At 41.1% G+C, this 19752-nt stretch overlaps 1 protein-coding gene across 6 annotated transcripts in view; it reads right to left on the reverse strand.

The window, feature by feature from the left end:
- ANKRD12 (ankyrin repeat domain 12) overlaps window positions 1-17455 on the reverse strand; it is a 98119-nt gene extending 80664 nt beyond the window's left edge. For 2 of the 6 annotated variants that reach the window (XM_072998806.2, XM_020793521.3), the window contains exon 1: window positions 17236-17369. The gene's annotated coding sequence lies outside the window, so the exon portion shown is untranslated. Of the gene's footprint in view, window positions 1-16062; window positions 16441-17235 lie in introns of those variants that run through there. The other 4 variants (XM_020793518.3, XM_020793522.3, XM_078391518.1 and 1 more) reach the window with 4 other exon arrangements.
- Window positions 17456-19752: the final 2297 nt, after the last annotated feature.

The raw sequence follows: 19752 nt of genomic DNA on the forward strand, positions 1-19752 counted from the left end.
AACAAATAAAAGAATAAGGTTTATTTAAATACACACAGGGAAAAATAAAATGATCAGGTGAATAAGATATAGTAACGTGGCTTAGTCTCATTCATACATACATACAGTTTGGTTCACACAGAACCCTTAACTTGAAGCACAGACCCTGAACCTATCAGTTCTGGCTAACCAACAGACACCTGAACCTATCAGGTTGGTACTCTGACACACAGTAGTACCCTGTCTGACACACAGACTCCCACACCAGCTTCTTCTTCCCAGCTGCTGCTTCTTCACATCCCAGCGTCTGCTAAACTTCACCACACAGGCTTCACATATATATATAGTACAGCCCCTCCTCCTGATGTCCCGCCTTCCACTCCCCATAGGATGGAACTTTCCCTCCAAACCCATGACAGACAGGTAACATCAGTGCTGTATGTAACAACAATTACATTATTATGACAACCTTTTCCAGTGTTTTCTAGGTACAGAGTACTCAGAAGTGGTTTGTTATTCTGCGAGGTTTAGTTGGCATTGCATATCTTTCTAACTTAACTTCAGCAGGCACAGGCTCAGCTCCAAAATGCAAAGCATTAACTTTTATTGTGGGGACATCAATAAAACTATTTGTACATCAAGTTTGATTTTACTGGTCTCCTGTCTGCACAATGGAGCAAGAAAAATATTTCCTTTTTGACCACCAAATGGGTTTCCAAAACAAACGTCCCACAGATCTAGTAAGTTAAATTGTCCATAGTCTCTTACCGTCAGCCCCGTTGATATTGGCAGCAGGGGCATGAAGGCTTCTCCTGTATAGTCTACTTCACCTGAGTCCTCTGCCCAGCTCATAGAAGTCTCAGATCTCTGGGATTCTCTCCTCTCCATCACTTGTTCGGCTCTCCATCTGGATAGATCCCTCTTTTCTCTTGCCACCCAAGCCCCTTCTTCCCTTAGCTTACATCCGCCACTTGCGGGCCTTCTTTTCTCCCCAACACAAGGGTTTATGGGGAATGATCATTGTCCTCCTCCTCTCAGCCCCTTCTCTCAGCACCATCAACCTCTCCCATTTCTGAGTCCAAGGGTTTTCTAACCAAATCCACTCCCATCCAGGGGGTAGGACTTTTTCTGTCTTCTGATTCTCACTTTCACCTGCTTCCACTAAACTTTTCCTTTTACTTTCCCTCCTTTTCTCCTTTCCCTTGTCCCACCCAACACTTCTGTCCCCCCCTCTCAGTACAGTGGTGCCTCGACTTACAAAATTAGTCCTTATTGGAATGGTGGCCGTAACTCGAAAATTTTGTAAGTCGAAGCACCATTTTCCATAGGAATGCACTGAAAACCATTTAATCTGTTCCGGCAAAAAAAAAATCATCAAAAATATAAAAATAAAACACTGCCCCTGGGGCTGCCAAAAACAAAACAAATCCAAAAATTTGCTGCGGAAGCTTCCTAGGCTTCCAAAGCACCGGCACCCTGTGCGGCAGTCGGGGTGGCTTTGGAAGCCCTGGAAGGAAGCCCCCCCGTGTGGCGGTCAGGGCAGCTTTGTAAACCCAGGAAGCCGGCACCCAGCATGGAGGTCGGGATGGCTTTTGGCTTCCTGGGCTTCCAAAGCTGCCCCGACTAACGTGCCAGGTGCCGGCTTCCGGGGTTCCAAAGCACCAGCACCCCGCATGGCAGTCGGGATGGTGTTGAAAGCCTGGGAGGTTGAGCCTCCCTTTTCCTAACCATGGGGGCAAAGAAGCAGCCTCTTCGCCACCAACGGTTTGAATTTCCTGCCCTTTACCCCTTTTTGTTTTCCTAGATCAAAGCTCTGGCTGTAAGTTGAAGCAAAATTTTGCAGCCGGAGCTTGTCATAACTTGAAATTTTTGTAAGTAGCAATGTTCGTAAGTCAAGGCCCCACTGTAATTCCTTCCCCTTTTCTTCCGTTCTTGCTCTTTCTAACTGCTCTCTCAATTGTTTCACTTCCCTGAGATCCTGGTCACTTCCCCCTTTGCTGTTCCTCTCTTTGAACCTTTCATCAGCGTCTCTTTGACTTCCAGCATCTCAATTCCTCTGTTCCTCTCCTCCTCCTACACAGGAATGGATGGTGCTCGGGCAAGAGGTGCCCCCATCTCGCCTCCCTTCTCACACATTCCCTTCTTCTGGGGGCATCCTGGAACTGTACAGCTTGCCCAAGGCCACACAGGCTAGCTCAACTCACAGAAGGCACAGTAGAAAATCCAACTCCCAACCTTTGGCTCCGCAACCAGATATGTAACACACTGAGCTATCCAGCCAGCCGTTTTCCTAATCTAATCTAATCTAACCTAACATTTTAATTGATATACTGTATTTGCCGGCGTATAAGATGACTTTTTGCCCTGAAAAACATGCCTCCAAGTGGGGGAGGGGGTTTGTCTTATATGCTGGGTGCACTTCAGAAGGAGCCGCCGCCACAGCCGTGAGTGATGCGGGGCCACGCCGGCTGGGGAGGAAGGCAGGTGGGTGGGCAGGCAGGCAGGCAGTCAGTCTGGAGGGAGAGAAGCAAAGCTGGCCATGCCTGAGCGGCCAGAGCCTGCCACCCCATGCTGCCTGCCGCCAAGAGCCGCTTGCCCTCCTCTGCTGCTGCCCGCCCAGCCGCCTGCCCTTCTCCTTGCCCTCCTCGTCGCCACCCGCCCAGCCGCTTGCCCTCCTCGTCACCGCCCGCCCAGCTGCTTGCCCTCCTCTTCCTCCTCCTCTGCCACCCGCCCGGCCGCTTGCCCTCCTCCTCACCCTCCTCCTCCTCCGCTGCCGCCTACCCGGCCGCTTGCCCTCCTCCTCTCCCTTATCTTTCTAAATTCCCACCATTTCCCTTCAGAAACATATAAACTCTATATTTTGAGTGGAAATGTTGGGGGGTCGTCTTATACGCCCAGTCGTCTTATACGCCGACAAAAAGTATATATTAAGCTCATTTTCTATTTTTCAAGATGTTGTTAAAGACGACAAACAGTAACAAAGATTAAAATATAAACATAACACATTTTGATCATTTCAAAATCAATTGTAAGCGCAAATATATGCACAATCAAAATACATCAACAGAAAGACTAACAGAACCGAAGTAGTTTAAAAGTTATTTTAAATGCCAAATGATTATCAAAATAAAATAGAGGAGTTTCACAGGCCTGGTCAAGCCTTTCTCACATCCACACTGGTGTGCTTCTGACAACTGTAAGACTAAGACAACATTATCCCCTAAATATTTTTTTTATAATTTTTTATTTTTTAACAAGAGGGATGACAAAAAGGAAAAGGAGAATTGAGGTTAATGGGGAAAAAGAGAAACAGTCACATACTAACGTTCATTCTATAGCTATTGCCATATCAAAATTCCAAGTTACTCTATTTACTCTTTTCTGCCTCCTAGGTTTAAGTTCTCATTTCAATATATGCTATTCATACGTTGCCTGTTGATTCAGTCCATTTGTAGAATAAGTCCCATCTTTCTGTTGCCTTTTGTAAAGGACAGTCCTTCATTACTTCTGATAAAATGTCCATTTCCGCTATTTCCTGTATCTTCTCAATAAGATCTTCTTGTTTCAGTACCGTCGGACTTTTCCAATTTTTGGCATAGAGAATTCTGGCTGCAGTAACTATATATATAACTATATATTCCTTTGACTTATCTATGTCATCGGGTATCATACTCAATAAGAACAGTTCTGGGGTTAATGGCACCTTACAGAGCAATTTTTGTTGCAACATAGTTTGTACTCTTTTCCAATACTGTTTCGCTACTCTACATGACCACCACATATGATAATAGCTTCCCACTTGTGCTTCACATTTCCAACACATATTCGATACATCTGTATACATCTTCGACAATTTTTCTGGGGTCATATACCACCTATAAAACATCTTGTATATATTCTCCTTAAAATTAACCGATCTTGTAAGCTTTATACTACTTTGCCATATTTTCAACCATTGATCAATATTGATATTATGCCCTATGTTTTGTGCCCACCTGGTCATACATTCTTTAACCATTTCATCTTGCATTTTAATTTCTAACATATAGTTATACATTTTCTTAACTATTTTTTCTTTTGAACCTAATAAAAGCTTATCAAACATTGTTTGTTCTGAATAGAAACCTTCTATTTTGTCTTTTGTATATCTAGATTCCAGCTGTGCTCTGGAACACCAGTCTATATAGATATTCTGTGACTCTAGCTCTTCTTTAGACCTTAATTCACCATCCTTTTTAAATAAATCTTGGTATCTTCAAAGTTTTGCTTTTGTTATGAGATTAGGTTGTGTAAAGGCCTCTATAGGTGACACCCATACCAGTGTTTTATAGTAAATTTGTTGTATAATCTTTCTCCACATTCCCAATAGAACTTTTCTTATCATATGTAAATTAAAGTGCTTTTGCTCTTTATCTTTTTATACCATAGGTAAGCATGCCAGCCTAATTGTAAATCGTGTCCTTCCAAGTTAAGTAATCTATCATTTTCCAAAGTTATCCATTCTTTTATCCAATCTAAAATACAGGATCTATAATACAGAACCCAATCTGGAAGACCAAAGCCACCGCTATGTTTAGCATCTTGCATTGTCTTAATTTTAATTCTTGGTTTCTTACCTTGCCATATAAATCTCATGATTAAATTCTTGGAAAAAGCTGTTTTAATATGATAGGAATGGACTGAAATAAAAATAGGATTTTTGGCAAGACGTTCATTTTTATCGTCGCAATCCTTCCCAGCAACGATAATTGTAATTTATCCCATTTCTCCAAATTGTTCTGTATCTCCTTCATCAATTTCATATAATTATCTTTAAATAATGTGCTCGTCCTCTTTGTAATTTGTATCCCTAGATATTGAATTCTCTTTTCCTCTTGGAAGTTTGTCTTCTCTATTAGCTTCTGTCGTTCTTGTTTTCTTATATTTTTAGTAAGTATTTTTGTCTTCTTTTGGTTTATTCTCATTCCTGCCATGTCACCAAAGTTTTTTAACATTGCCATCAGGTCTGCTATTGAATGCACTGGATCTTCCAGTATAATGACTAAGTCATTCGCAAAAGCCTGAAGTTTATAGATTTGGCCTTTTACTTTCAATCTTTTCAATTCCTTTTTTTCTCTGATTTGTTCATTTAGTATTTCTAGAGTCAAGATAAATAATAGTGGAGAGAGTGGACACCCCTGTCTGGTACCTTTTTGTATTTGTATTTCTTTCGACAGCTCGCCATTAATTCTCACTTTTGCCTTTTGTTGAGTATATATTGCTTTAATTAGCTTCGAAAATCTTTCTCCAACTTGCAATGTTTCCAACAAATGTATCATAAAATTCCAATCGAGATTATCGAAGGCTTTCTCCGCATCCAAGAATATCATGGCCATCTGTTTCTCCGGGTGTGCTTCATAATATTCCAAGGAGTTTAGGACTATCCTTATATTATTTTTCATCTGCCTTTTTGGAAGGAACCCAGACTGATCTTGATGTATTAAGTTAATTAAAATTCTTTTCATTCTAGTTGCCAAGATGGTCGCATATATTTTATAGTCCACATTCAACAATGAAACCAGCCTATAATTTTGAATTTCTTTACCTTCCGTATTTTCCTTATGGATGAGAGAAATTGTCACTTCAGTCCGTGTTGTTGGTATTTTCCCCTCTTCTTCGATACATTCTAACAGCTTCTTAAATGGCTGAAGTAGCACCTCTTCCAGTTCTTTATAATATTCCGCTGGTAATCCGTCTGGACCTGGTGCTTTCCCATTTTTTTGTTTTTTGAGAGCTTCTACAATTTCTGCATATGTTATAGGCTCATTTAGGACTGAATTTGTTGTTTGGTCAATTTCATTTTGTTGTGCTTTGATATATATTCTTTCTGGGTTTCTTTATCAACTTCTTTTTTCTTGTATAGCTTATCCCCTAAATATTTTGACAGACAGACAGAAACATTTATTGGCATACTATACAAAATTAAAACACACTAAAATGCAGATAAAATATTCAACAGCTAACATGTGGCAGGGAACAGCCAAATGCATATTTAGGGCTCGGCACTCTGTGACAGTGCGCTGCATCGCCTCTGCATGATGGAGCAGATGTATCTGGCTATTATAAGAGTAAGTTCTTTAATAGTGCCACCGAGGATGTGTCGAAATTTTCTCAGGTCATCCCATCCAGAATGGGAAGAAAGGAAAGTGCTCAGATAATATTTTGAAACATTGGAAGCCCATACTAAAGAAGACTATGGTCCTTTAAATCTACTGGTACTAAGTCACACAGAATTTATAGATCATAACAGTATATAGTATTCTGGATGATTCAATGAATTTTTTAATTTATTTTTTTAAATTTCAAAAACAAATACAAGAATACAAAATACGTACTAATACAATCTAAACCACAGTGCTCCCCCATACCCACAGGACCCTTTGGAACAATACTTTTAATATGAGCTTCTTTTCAAAAATTGAATTGATTGTTGTTTAGAGGCTTTCCCCTTTCCTTTCACTAATACAAATTCAACAAATCTAACCCAAATAGTATAAAAATTTGAACTTCTTTCCCCTCTTTTCATCTTAAGTTTGGTAGTCAATTTATCATTTAATGCAATGTCCCATACTTCATTATACCAATCTTCTAATTTAATACATTTTTATCTTTCCAGAATCTAGCTATTAATATTCTAGCACTTGTTATAAAATTAGAAATCAATTCCTTTGAGCAATAATCAAGTTCTATCTTATCAAAAATTGACAACATAGCAATTTTAGAATTGAATTCTATATCTTTTCCAAATATATCACATATTTCCTTAAAAAATCAGTTTCCAAAATTTCTGAATCCATTTACACTCCCACCACATATGATAATACGTGCCGATTTCTTCATCACATTTCCAACAGGCCTTAGAATAGTCTGAATATTTTATATTTAATTTCACCAGAGCATATACCACCTTAAACTATTTTTTTTTAAAAAATTCTTTATTCTTACCAACATTAATCTTAAAACTCTCTCATCTTCCAAATTTCTGTCCAACCCTCATTTTTAATTTCTGTCTTTAAATCATTTTCCCAAATTAATTTCAAACTTTCTGTTTCTGTCTCTTTTTCCTCTTGTTCCAAAATTAGACTATAAATTCTACTTACTACTCCCTTCCTCAGAGCATCTTTCTGCATGTCTTCATGTGATGATAGAAATTGTTCATACTTAGTACATTCTCTACATTTGCCATTAGTTTTCAACCATTTATTTGTCCAACTGTCTAACTGGATATACCATGATAGTTTATTAGTTTGAAGTTTAACTATAATCTGATCCTTCAATCTCATTCTAATCATCCAATCCTTCAATCTGGCTTTTTTTTTTTTTTTTTTTTTTTTTTTTTTTTTTTTTTTTTTGTCCTTAAACAAATCAGCTAAACCCTTCAAGTTTGCTGGGAAATTTTCTATTTCAGTCACTAATTAAATTATTCTAGCTCCTTTTCAATACCACTAAAACTGCTTTAGAATTGTCAAATGTACTAAAGAATGATTATAACCAAACACCTTCAGGTTCTGGTACAGTTGGTGGATGGCCTTAAGTATTCAAATGCATTCCAGGCCACTGTCAAAATCTGCACATCTTCAAGAGGAATATAATCTCATATACCACAGGAAGAATCCTTATTCCCTGAACTGTCCTTTGATTCTGAGGACAACGCCTGCCGTCTTTGGAGTACGTTTCTATGTTTTCAATCATTCCATTACTGATACCAGATAAAAATTTAGAAATAGAATAGCTCCAATGGATGATTATTCACGCAAAAAAAAATACATTAACTGTTTTGTGTCACCAGGATGCTGTTGGTAGACAACCAACAGAGTCACTTCTAATAGGATGGTTTCAACATGCATGATGAAGTAAGAATGTAAGAATGTAATAGACCGTTGACTATTCAAAACAGGTCTGTTGGGCGATTCTGTGCAGATGTAACAGAACAGTAAAAAGTTATTTCTTCTTCGGACATCACTTGCACATATTAGGTGTCCAAATGGGCTGCAGTATGTTTTTCTGGATTTGGATCAATATTTCCAGCAACAGTGTTCTAGCTGTTAAGCCATGCATTTTGTCACTCTCTGTGAAAAACAAGGAGCTCGTTAGGCTCTACTCAGTGGCTCAGAAGCTATACATGAATCACCAATGCTATTTCTACATTCCAGAGATCAATCCAGACTTGCCAGCATCACTGGCTAAGATTATACTAGTAACTTTGGGCTAAGTATGTAGCAGAAACATCCTGACGATTTTGAAGTTTCATTTCCTCCAATACCCCTCTATGTTATTGAAGTACTGTATCTGGAAATTTTGTATTTCTGAAAAAAAGAGGAAAAAAAGAGGAAGTAACAGCTGTGATGTCCTTGCTGTAAGCTTTCACATGACTATACTACACAGGCAGGTTAAAAAATGGCCAGTAGCTAAAATGTAAGGCTTGTCCACACTACGGTGTTCTCCCCAGCTTTCTGAGTTTGTTCTGAGTAATGCTGGCATTTTTTGTTGCAGATTTGAATAAATCATCCCAGTACTGTCATACACAGAAGGGAAAAGTATTAGTTGCTGCCTGTATTGGGACACATTTGGTGCCCCCTAATACCACATATCAACACACATCTGGAATTGCCCCTGATGTCTCACACCCAACAGATTCCTGTCCCCTTTTGCCTATGCTCTCTGCCCTCTCAGCATCTCTCTCTCTTTCCCCCTTATTTTATCCACCTGCCATTATCAAATCTTCACATTTTTGTCCCAGTGCCTCCTAGTTTCATTTTACTTCATTTTTTAGTTCAAAAGTTATATTATTTTTTAAAAAGAAGTCAGGAACAGCTGATATCCACTGTGTTCTCTCCCTGCGTACTGCATTCCTCCTCTTTCCCTTTCTCAACCTTCAGCTTTTTCCTCCAAGACTTTCTAATTTTATTTTAATTTTAAATTAGTTTTCATTGTTGTGCTATAGTACAAAATTGCTAACTTGTAAAAAATACTAAAACGTAGAATGCAGAAATAGCTGATAACCAAAGAAAATTAAACAGGATCGGCAGTAAGGCATGGAAAGGTACAGACTGTGCAGCATAAAAACACCTACAAGGGAAAGTCATCTAATGATCTACAAAGTGCATGGATCAGCATGCATCAATGCGGTGATGCGGTCCACACAAGAAACTCTTGGAGCAAAGCAGAACAAAAATAGAGCACCACCTGGAGGTGGTGTAAAAACCCAGAAAGCAAGGGTTTTTGTCCTGCTTTGGCTCTCCTGACACTAGTTTCAGTCTTGTGTCCATCAGGATGCAGAACCAGTATCATGGGTACAAGAAAAATTGAACAAATGTTCAACGTAGACAGGCCCTTAAGGACAGTGTTGTTAATTTAATCACATAGCACTACTATTTCATTTAGTATTCATGTCTTATCCTAAATACAGTTCCAGACTTCCTTGCTCAACTTTACATAGTACTTCACTTTAAATATGTATCATAATATGTAATGCCTTCTAATTATAAAATAAGTTTTATGCCTCATTTTACAATTAATTAGAATACGTTTAAAACAACCCTTTTAAAAACTGCATTACTAAAATTGTTAACTAAAAATCTAGTTATTCAATTTAATAATATTTTGGCAGTTGTATACTACTACCAGCCCACTGGAAAATAGCAAGACATTTTGCAACAGATTGTACATTTAACAAATATGAGCGGTAACATAAGTGCTGTCTCTTTTGCTTATTAAACAAAGGAAAACAGTTTAGTGCACAATTACCTGACTTTGCTAGCTATTCAATAAATATTCTTAAACTCTTACTGTTTAAGATTCCAAAACAGGACAAACATCTGGTAAAACATTTCATAATTTAACAACATCAAGTGCAGCTGATTTTTAGCCAGTGTTTCTCCCAGTGGGTTTAATTTTTGCAGACCAAGGCACCGGTCACAGTCTGTACTCCAGATATTTGATTTGTTTCATGTTGTTTTTCCCCAATTTAGAAGTTAGGGCACTTTCTGCAAGAGCACCTTATTATAGCATCTTCATAATCTGCACCTGTTATCACTACCTGGGGTATTTCCAGATGGACAAATCCTAGTACTATCAGTCAAAAGGCTCGGCACAGTTACTTTTGCTTTCCCTACTTGTGAAGGAGTGGTAGACCCAAAGGAGAAAGAACAGAGTGAGCCGTCCCCTCAGCTAGAGACATCTGAGCGGGAGAGATAGAAGTAGGGAAGACAATGGAAAGTGAGGTGTTGAATGTGGAGGAAGGGAAAAGAAGGGGATCAAAGGGGAAAGAGGAGATTGAAATCTGTCTAGTGGAATTGAGAGGGACTAGGTCACTCCAGGAAGGTGATTCGGCTGGACCTTTCCTTCAACCACCCACCACCAGAGGGAGATTGGGCCAGACACCCTTGTTGTGGGACAATATGCACAGTCTGGAGTGCTCTGCTGAGGAAGCCTACCGATTGAGAACATTTTGGGCCAGCCCCCCAATGAATCCTGTCAATTTCCAGACAGTGTTATCATCCTCACAAGTGGACAGTTACCAGATCTTAGTTGTTTTGAACCAATAGAAGTTGTTGCAGACTCACCTAATGTTAAACTAAATAAATCTGTTAACATTCAAAAAGAGACTCAGTTGTCATTTCCAGCCAAAAAGGAAAAACTGCTTCAGATCTTTAATGACCACAATCACACTACTGGGTTGGGTTTTTTTGATTGGTAAGAATAAACATGGTAACATGAGAAATCAGACTACACATATTTAACTAGCGATAAAATGGAATTATCTTAAATTACTCCAACACTTATCCGGATTCCAAAATAAGCTTACTTTTCTCAAGTTGCAAACATATATGACCTGAACTAGGGCTTCACCCCATTTTGCTTTGTGACAGAATTGGGGAGCCTAATCCAACACAAACTCACCAAAAATTAAGTCTCACTATGTTCAGTACTAGTTACTTTCAGGGCTACAGCCTTCAAGTCTCCTCTATGTTTCTGATGAAGTTACCAGATAATTTCATCTTTTTTGTGTCAGATAAACATGAATTGGGAAATCTATTTCAAGTGGGTTCCCATACAATATCTCTTGACCCTTCTACTCTCCAGATGACATCAGGCTCAGAGGATACACCCTATTAAGTCATCTAGTTTCTGACCTAAATGCCAACTGAATCTCTTTCAGTTGACGTTTCTTTCACTAGAGAAACTTGTGATATATTGGCCAGGATACCTTTGCCCATCCTCTGCTGTGTTTCTTGGGAAAGATGTAAGGTGGGAGAAATATTTTTTGTGCTGCATTTCAGTTGTGAGGGCTGATCTTTCCAAACGCTGATAATAGATAAATGCTGGGCTCCTCTCTCTTGTAGACTGGCAGGGTAATCTCAGGGTGGGCACAGGCAGAAGACTCAAGTCTCTGGAGAGCAGGCAGATAAGGAACCCTTTTGAGGCAAAGTATTCCCATCTGCACTATACTTGTCTACTCACAGGTACCACTGCTTTCAAGTAAGTAGATATAAGACTGCAATCTAATACTACTAGTTAAATCCACAAATACACAATTTAAACAGTATATATGTGTGGTTTGTAATCTGAAAAAAGCTTCAATTGTTAATACTGTTCCAAATTAAAACTGAATTAACACTCTTTCCTGTACTCAGTCAGGTACATCCACTGGCAGAAGTGTTTCCAATGGTAGAATCAGGAACAGTAATATTTCCTCCTCACTGTATTCCCCAAGGGAAAAAAAACTTGGTTTCAAGTGGCAGCAAGGGCTGCAAGGAGACAGGGAAAATTATGTCATGTTGGCACTGCATGCTGTCCAGTGCAGCTACAAGCTTCAGGGATAAATATTTACATCACTGTTTCTTTTGTGTCATTTTCTAGTTTTTCATGGTATTAAACTTCTTTTTTAATGCTACACCACTATTCTAATTATTCTTAGTTTATATTTAATTTTGAATTATACCAATATTGGCTATTTTATTTAGTTAAGCCTCCCAGCCTCTCACTTAAGGGCCTGCACCTCCAACCATTTTCTTCTGGTGTAGCACTTTTCTCAGACTTTCCTAATCTATAGGTACTTCCTTTTGATAAACATAAAACTCTCAGCTCCCCTGTCTGCTCCCCTGATAATTTTATATAAAATATGAATTTGTGCTAAAAACAAACAAATAATATGTGGCTAAAACATTTGTAAATTTGAAACAATAGCCAAAATCCTGTTGCTTAGTGTAGCAAATTGCACTATAATATGTAGATCGAATAAACTGGGATTTGGCGAGTCACCTCTCCTTAAATTCCATTGATTTAAATTGGCCTATTTTAACTGTGACTTACATTAGCATAATAAGTCACTGTTAAAGTAGAAGCAATTTACATTAAGCAACATGATTTGGGTCAGTATTTCTATTTTTTAGCTTTTTCTTACCTGAATATATATTACATTACTTTTTGGAAATTTCATACACACCTCTTAAAATCTGGAGAAGTCTTCCTAGTTGAGAATTATTTTTCTTCAGCCTTCACATTATTTTGTGACTTAAATCACATTACTAACATATCTATGTTTCAGCTGCAATAGCTCAACTATGGAATGGCTACTTCAGACAGGCTTTGGGCATTGTCCTAAATATCAGCTTTTATATGAGTTCTGCCTTCTCCCTTTTTGTCATAATGTCTGAAGTAAGAAATGATTTGAGTGGAACAGACCTCTAAACCAAAACTGGAAACCAATTCCTAGCTTAGAAGCTGGATTTCTAATTCTGCTTTGGAGGTCAGTTTGTTCACCTCATGGCAAAACATGTGTTGGTCAAACCAGAAAGTGAGAAAAGAAATCATGTGAGATGCTGATGTGGGAGTGAGGGGACAAATGAGCTTTGCAGCTCATTTCATGACAGCTAAATTGTAGCTGGGGCAGCGAGTTTTCAGCAACCATTTATATACAGCAGTCTCAGTGTTCTTAACTGCCCTTTGGTTCTCACAATCATGATCAAAAATGGGTGAAACTCTGGACTTTATCCTCCACTACTCCCAATCTGTTTTACAGCTCATAAAATACAGTATGCTGGTCTGTGTCTATAATAATACATAACAGAATAGGGGTGTAGCTTCTTAATTCATTTAGCAGCTGCCAAAAATCTTCTTGCTTTTACAAGAAATATAATTATTGCCTACCTTTAATCTGACATAATAAAATGTCAGATTAACCTACTGGACTACCAAAAGTTTTAAACTAGTAAGTACCAATTTCATACCTGCATATGATGCCATATACTTATGACTAGGAACAGGAATATAGAATCCAAAGAATGACCCTGTTCAAGAAATAATGGCTCAACTGCATCTCACACCTACATTACTCTAACAGTATTGTCACAGAACATGAGTTGAGTGTTTTCTGCTAAAAGTTATAGCTTCATATTTTTCTGGAAGCCAGATATGTCCAATACTATGTAAAATGCTCCATTATTCTACATTGTAGGCAGAGTAATTAGTTGATAAAATGATAACAAGTGCACTTTACATTCCTTCTCCATGTCCATCCTAAACCCTTTTCATTACTGATTTATGACAATTTGCAATAAAAAAATGAATGTGTTGAGCTAAGAGAAAACCCTGGAATGTTTATAAACAAGAATTTTTGAATAATTTCTAAATGATACTTTCTACTGCAATCTTTAAAAAAAACCAGTCAGGTTCATTTCATCCTCAACCTCAAACATGAAGAATTCTAACAGCAGAAGTTATATGTAGGCATCCTTCAGTCTCCAGAAACAATGGTAACGTACTCTGAATAGAGGTCTTGGAACAGTGTCTAGTGTGGCCGAGAAGGCCAATTCGAGAGTGACAATCCCTTCCACACTGAAGACAAATACAATCTGTTCCCTGTCCAGATCCCTGATTTTGCTGGTTTCGGGACTGCCTCTTTGCCTCGACCTGCTGGACAAGTGTCTCTTCAAATTGGGAGAGGCCTTGATGTACCGCCTGCCTCCAAGCTGAACACTCAGATGTCAGGGTTTCCCATCTGTTGAGGTCCATTCCTAAGGCCTTCAGATCTGCTTGCAGATATCCTTGTGTCAGGGCGATTTCCCTGCACTAATTAATTAATACAGGAGATCTTTTGGAATCCGACCATCAGCCATTCTCACAACATGCCCAAGCCAACGTAGACGTAGAAGTTATATATTTCAGAAAGTAATTAAGCTAGTAATCAACATCCTAAGTTTGCATGGCCTATGGTCATTAGTTTTTTGGGGGCTGTTTGGGGCCGTCCGTGTTCTGGAGATTTTTCTTCCTAACGTTTTGCCAGTCTCTGTGGCCAGCATCTTCAAAGGACAGGAGTTAGAACTCCTAACTCTTGTTCTCTGAAGATGCTGGCCACAGAGACTGACAAAACATTAGGAAGGAAAACCTCCAGAATATGGCCAAACATACAACAGCCATCAGATCCCGGCTGTGAAAGCCTTCGAGAATACATTTTACATGGCCTGTTCGCTGAATTGAAATCAGGACCTGAAAAAAAGCTGAGAACAAAAAACATGGAAATTACCTCAAACAGTAGTACTGTAATAAGGAAATAGATCTGTGCTGCAGTGAAAGATACCCTCCAATATTTTTGTGAGCTCCAATGTGCCTGTTGTTTTTCTCCTATTCCCTCAGCTACTGTTCACTAGATTTGGGGTCAGTACTCTCTCAGCTTGGACAAACGAACAAGGATGGGAAGCTGGACAGTATAGAATATTCTCTGCAGTGTACATCCTGACTTGCATGCATGAGTCCTGTAATCTCCTAATTACATTTATGAAAAAATAATGGTGTGTACAACTCTACCCCTTTCTTTGTCAGTGGCTAGAATGCACATAGAGGAAAGAAGCTGGACAAGAGCATTTTCAACACCACCTCCTTTTCAGGTCAGCAGCATGGGCCTACAATTCCATCAAAACTTCAACAGATCTTAGTGGGATTGGGGTTTACAAACAAATACACACTACTCAAACTCCACATACTCTTAATATGTCATTAAAAAAGAGAAAAATCTACTGTAATTTATACTAAAGGGCCTATTTTCTTCCCCCACTTATTTCTAACTGTCATGCTGTTTCATGTATTAACCAGACAACAATTCTGAGTATTCTCTACCAGGAAAAACTTAAAAATTGTCACCATAAGTCAGAACTGACTTGACAGCACATTACAATAGTCACAGGAATAGAAGCTTATGTGTGCAAATCATCGCAGATATAATGAAATATCATATTACATGTGACATTATTTTGCAATAAAGCAAACAGACTAATCACCACGCAGAAGAATAGACAGAACACTCTTACATCAGAAATGGTAATATAAAAAACAATGAGAGAAAATGTTAACCACCAGGACACTATCACTGAGTTTAAAGATAGACATTCTTGAAGAAAAAACTTCAAAAATAAATGTAAATGCAAAACAGCTGTATTATAATCCATGATGGGATTCTCCTTTCTCCTGTGGCCTCAATAATGTTAACTTTTATTTGTTTAAAAACATGCTTTATGTGTTAATCAATTTACCACTACAATGACAATGTCATAAAAAACTACTTTGTGAACAGCCACTATTAAGTATTTCTCACTATCTGTAATTTCAGTTGATCAAGCCTCCTCTGACCTCACTGTTTACAATTCCTGCAACCACTATCATGTGTATAGTACACCGGCAACTCATGACGAACTTCATACAGCATATGAAGTGAACTGTAGCTTATACAAGTGTATTTCACAATAGGTTTGGACGATTTTAAAGTTTCATATTTAAAAGAGAAGTAGAAACACTGGAACGAAGAAAGATTAAATTAACAAGCACTGCATTAAGGTCACAACAGAGATGACTGTATTTGTGATTCACAAACCGTAAGATCTTTGCAAGTTACCCATAAGTTGTAACAGCCTAAGCTAATAGACTTGGCTAAACAGAGACAAACATTTTTAAATGCATTTCACTCTTAATACATATAAAGCAAGCAACCATAATAATGACACCAACAGTTCACAAGCTTACATAAATCACCATTTCAACAGGACTTACAGCACACTGATTACTGCTTTCTCATTCTCTCCTCAGCAGCCTGTAGAGAGATGTATGGAAATATTCACGCGCATACGCGCGCGCGCACACACATACACACACACACACACACAGAGAAGGCATGCATTGCTAACCACCGCCTCCTCCTTTCAGAAAGGGCTGACAATGCTGCAGACCAGAGAACTCACTGCTATCAGCACTATCATTATTACTGAACGCGATTATCCTACTCTCACCCACAAAAACAGAAGCCTCCGCGTGGGGCGGAGAATACGACAGAAAACACACCAAAAGCACACACCGCCCCACAAGGAGGGAGAAAGCGGCGGTGACAGCCGCGGCAGCCATGGCTCCAGCCGCAGCAGCAACCCCACTGACAGGCTGGGAACGAGCGGCGGCGGCGGCGGCGGCGGGGAGATAGAGGAGGAGGTTGTTTGCTGGCTGAGCGAGCCTTTAATGCTGACTGACAGTCCCCGTCTATCTCGCTTCAGAAGCCGGTCTGGGGGAGCCAGCGAGGGAAGGTGTGTCCGGGAGATCTCAGAAAGGGGTTGGTACGTGTTACCATGAAAGCGAAGGGGCTGCAGTACCTCCATGACGAGTTAAGGCAGCGCAAGAAAGGGAGTGGGAAGGAAGGGGGAGTGTTCTTTCTGCCTCTCTTTTCTCTCTTCCCAAACGCTCGCCACAAGGACGAGGGAGACAGGCAGCAGCTCACATCTCTACAAAGCCGGACCCCCCACACCCCCACCCCACTCCACTCCCAGACACCACGGGGAACGAAGGCATACATGTGGGGAAGGGGGGGAAGAGAAAGGAAGCTCCTTACACGGGCATACATACACAGGGGAGGCACTGAAAGGGACGAGTACTCCCCTCATGATACACCCACACCTCGACCACAGAAAAGGTCAGAGACGGAGCCACATTTGCGGAAAGGATGGGGTTTGACAGACACGTATTGTTGACATGAGGAACAGGGGAACCACAGACCAGCCACGACAGCTGCTTTCTCCCCGCCTCAGCCTCTCCTTCCCAATTTCTACTCCCCATTCCGCCCGCCCAAGACGGGCTGGCATCCGCGGAATTGTCGCTGCCTCTTCCTCCTCGTCCGCCTCCCCCTCCCCCCAAACCCGAGGGAATCTGCGGCGGCGATACTGGTGGCGGTGGTTTCCTTACCTTCCCTTCCCCTCAGCGGAAGGGAGTCGACTCCTCACAAGACGTGCCGCCCTTCGGCAAGGAAGCGAATCCCTCTGCCAGCGAGCGGCACGGGGAGCCTCCAGCCCACTCCGGCAGCCACGCTAAGAGTCGGGGGTTTGACGACACTCCTTCCTTCCTCCCTTTCCTCTCAGCTCGGTCTCTCCCCTTTTCCTTCGGCGGCTGCTGCTCCTGCTCCTGCTGCTGCCGCCGCCCCCCCAACTCCCCCGCCCGCACTCAGCCCGTCAGAACGTCGGTTTGTCCTTAGCCCTTCGGATTGGCTGAAGGGTCCCTCACGTGACCACCGACCGAAGGACGAGAGAAGCGGGCAGGCACGCGTCGCGGTCGCGAACGTTCAGAGGGAGATAAAGGAAAGCTCCGCGCGGAGGGGCTTCGTCATAATCGCCCTCCCTCAGAACGTCTCGGCCTTCGGCAGGAGAAATTGAAACTTTCTTCCCAACGTATGCCGGCGAATACGAGGGGGGGGAGGGAATAACGGGCCCTGAGACGAGTAGAGGGCGGAGACAGAAAGTACAAGTGCGAGTGCGCAGGCGTCGCCACCGTCTCGCTTCGTCTTCTTGGGTGGTGCGTGCGGTTAGAACCTTCTGGAAAAAGCGGCGTTAGTGGCCCGGGGAGATTTTTTCCAGGGAGAGGGAGAAAGGAACAGAGAAGTGCACGGACCGGACCTCGTGGAACGGCTCGCAGAGCAACCGAGACAACTTCGCCTCAGAGCCACTCGCTCAGGTTACTCCTTTCCCGAGGGAAGGGCTTTCCAGCGACCGTGGCGCAGTGAGTTTTTAATAAACACCAGGCACGCATGCGCGACGGCGTGAAGGGGGCCGCTCAGCATCCTTGACAAACACCCAGGCCGGTGGCGGGGGAGAGAAAGGCCACCGAGGGAGAAGAGGGCTTGGACCCCTCCCTGAGCGGGGGGGGGGGGGGTGCAGCTCATCTTTTTCTGGGGCCTGGCGTGTGGAAGGCTTTCGAGAAGAGTGTACAGTACGAGCTTCGCGCCCTCGACGTCCGTGGCCGCAAGCCGAGCATCCCTAGTGGCGTGTGTGGGTCATCGGATTCACAAATGGGCGAGGTAATTGTGGGTTGGAGAGCCCAGTGAAAGCGGTGGCCTTTCCACTTGTTATAACCTTCGAGCGCTGCTTGGTGCCCTGGACGCCTCCTGCTTAATCGCGAGCAGGCTCGTTCCATTCCTTCTAGGGAAGACGGTCCGGCGGGTAAGCTGGGCGCGCTTAGGGTTTGGAAGGGCTGCATTTTTAAACTCTTAGGTTACTGCTGTCCTGACGTTTAGTCTTCAGCATGGTTCATAATGGCTTCAGTGGTCCCCTCTTCCATGTTCTAATGTTCTGGTGTCCAGGGCAAAGGTGGTCGCTCAGACAGTAGTTGGGCTCCCCCAACCATTAACGATGATTAAGTCCTGCATGCACAGGCCACAACATTCCCCATTCTTGCTGCATGGGATCCACACACAAAATGTCTTAACTTCAGGACTCTAGTGGTATCTTGAATGCATAGTTGACATTTAACAATAAAATATATCTTGGAAAGTCTAGTTTAAGGCTTTTCTTGATTGAAAAATTGTATCATCTTAGGCTTCTTAAGAATGGACCTTATTAAAGCTCTCTTTGAACATTTACTGTTTAAATTTCTAGTATTGAAGTCTTTCACCTACAGATTATTAGTTGAGTTTCATTGGTTTTCTAACAACATAGATTTTAAAAAGCCAGAAGTGCTAGTGCTATCAGATTTCTAGGCACTAGAGTGATCATGTGGTCAGGGCAGGAACCTTTCAGCCATATGTGGAAAATGCAGCTGTTGCTATTAATCTAAGTATTTTATATAGCATCAGATAAGAGCCAAGTTCTGTTCAGGTATCACAAATGAAGATTCCTTAAAGTTAAACTGTTTTTAATCAGTTCATGGTGACAGCATAAAAGCCAAAGCTGGTAACTTTTAACAAAAACACACCAAATACTTAAATTGATTTAAATGTTTAGCAGAGATTATTCAGAATTTTGAAGTTGCATTACTGTGATTTGTAAAAAAGGACAACAGTGTATATCAAGATTTTTACAGAAAACATTTACACTTAAAAGTTACTCATCTGTTATTTTGATTTTAATTGTGGAGTGAGGAAGGCAGGTTGGTCGATTAGACTGCATGTTTTTGATCACTGAGTCATCATGAGTTGTAGTTGTTCTTTGGTCGTTAAGTCATGTTCAAATCCTCGTGACTCCATGGATCAGAGCACGCCAGGCCCTCCTGTCTTCCACTGCGGAGTTGGGTCAAATTCATGTTGGTAGCTTCGATGACACTGTCCAAACATCTCGTCATCTCGTCCTCTTGCCTTCACACATTCCCAACATCAAGGACTTCTCCAGGGAGTCTTCTCTGGAGCCTCAGCTTCAGGATCTGTCCTTCCAGTGAGCACTCAGAGTTGAATTCTTTCAAAATGGATAGGTTTCTTTTTCCAGTCCAGGGGACTCT

This window comes from Pogona vitticeps, chromosome 4 (assembly GCF_051106095.1).
Source record: "Pogona vitticeps strain Pit_001003342236 chromosome 4, PviZW2.1, whole genome shotgun sequence".
Lineage (NCBI taxonomy): Eukaryota > Metazoa > Chordata > Lepidosauria > Squamata > Agamidae > Pogona > Pogona vitticeps.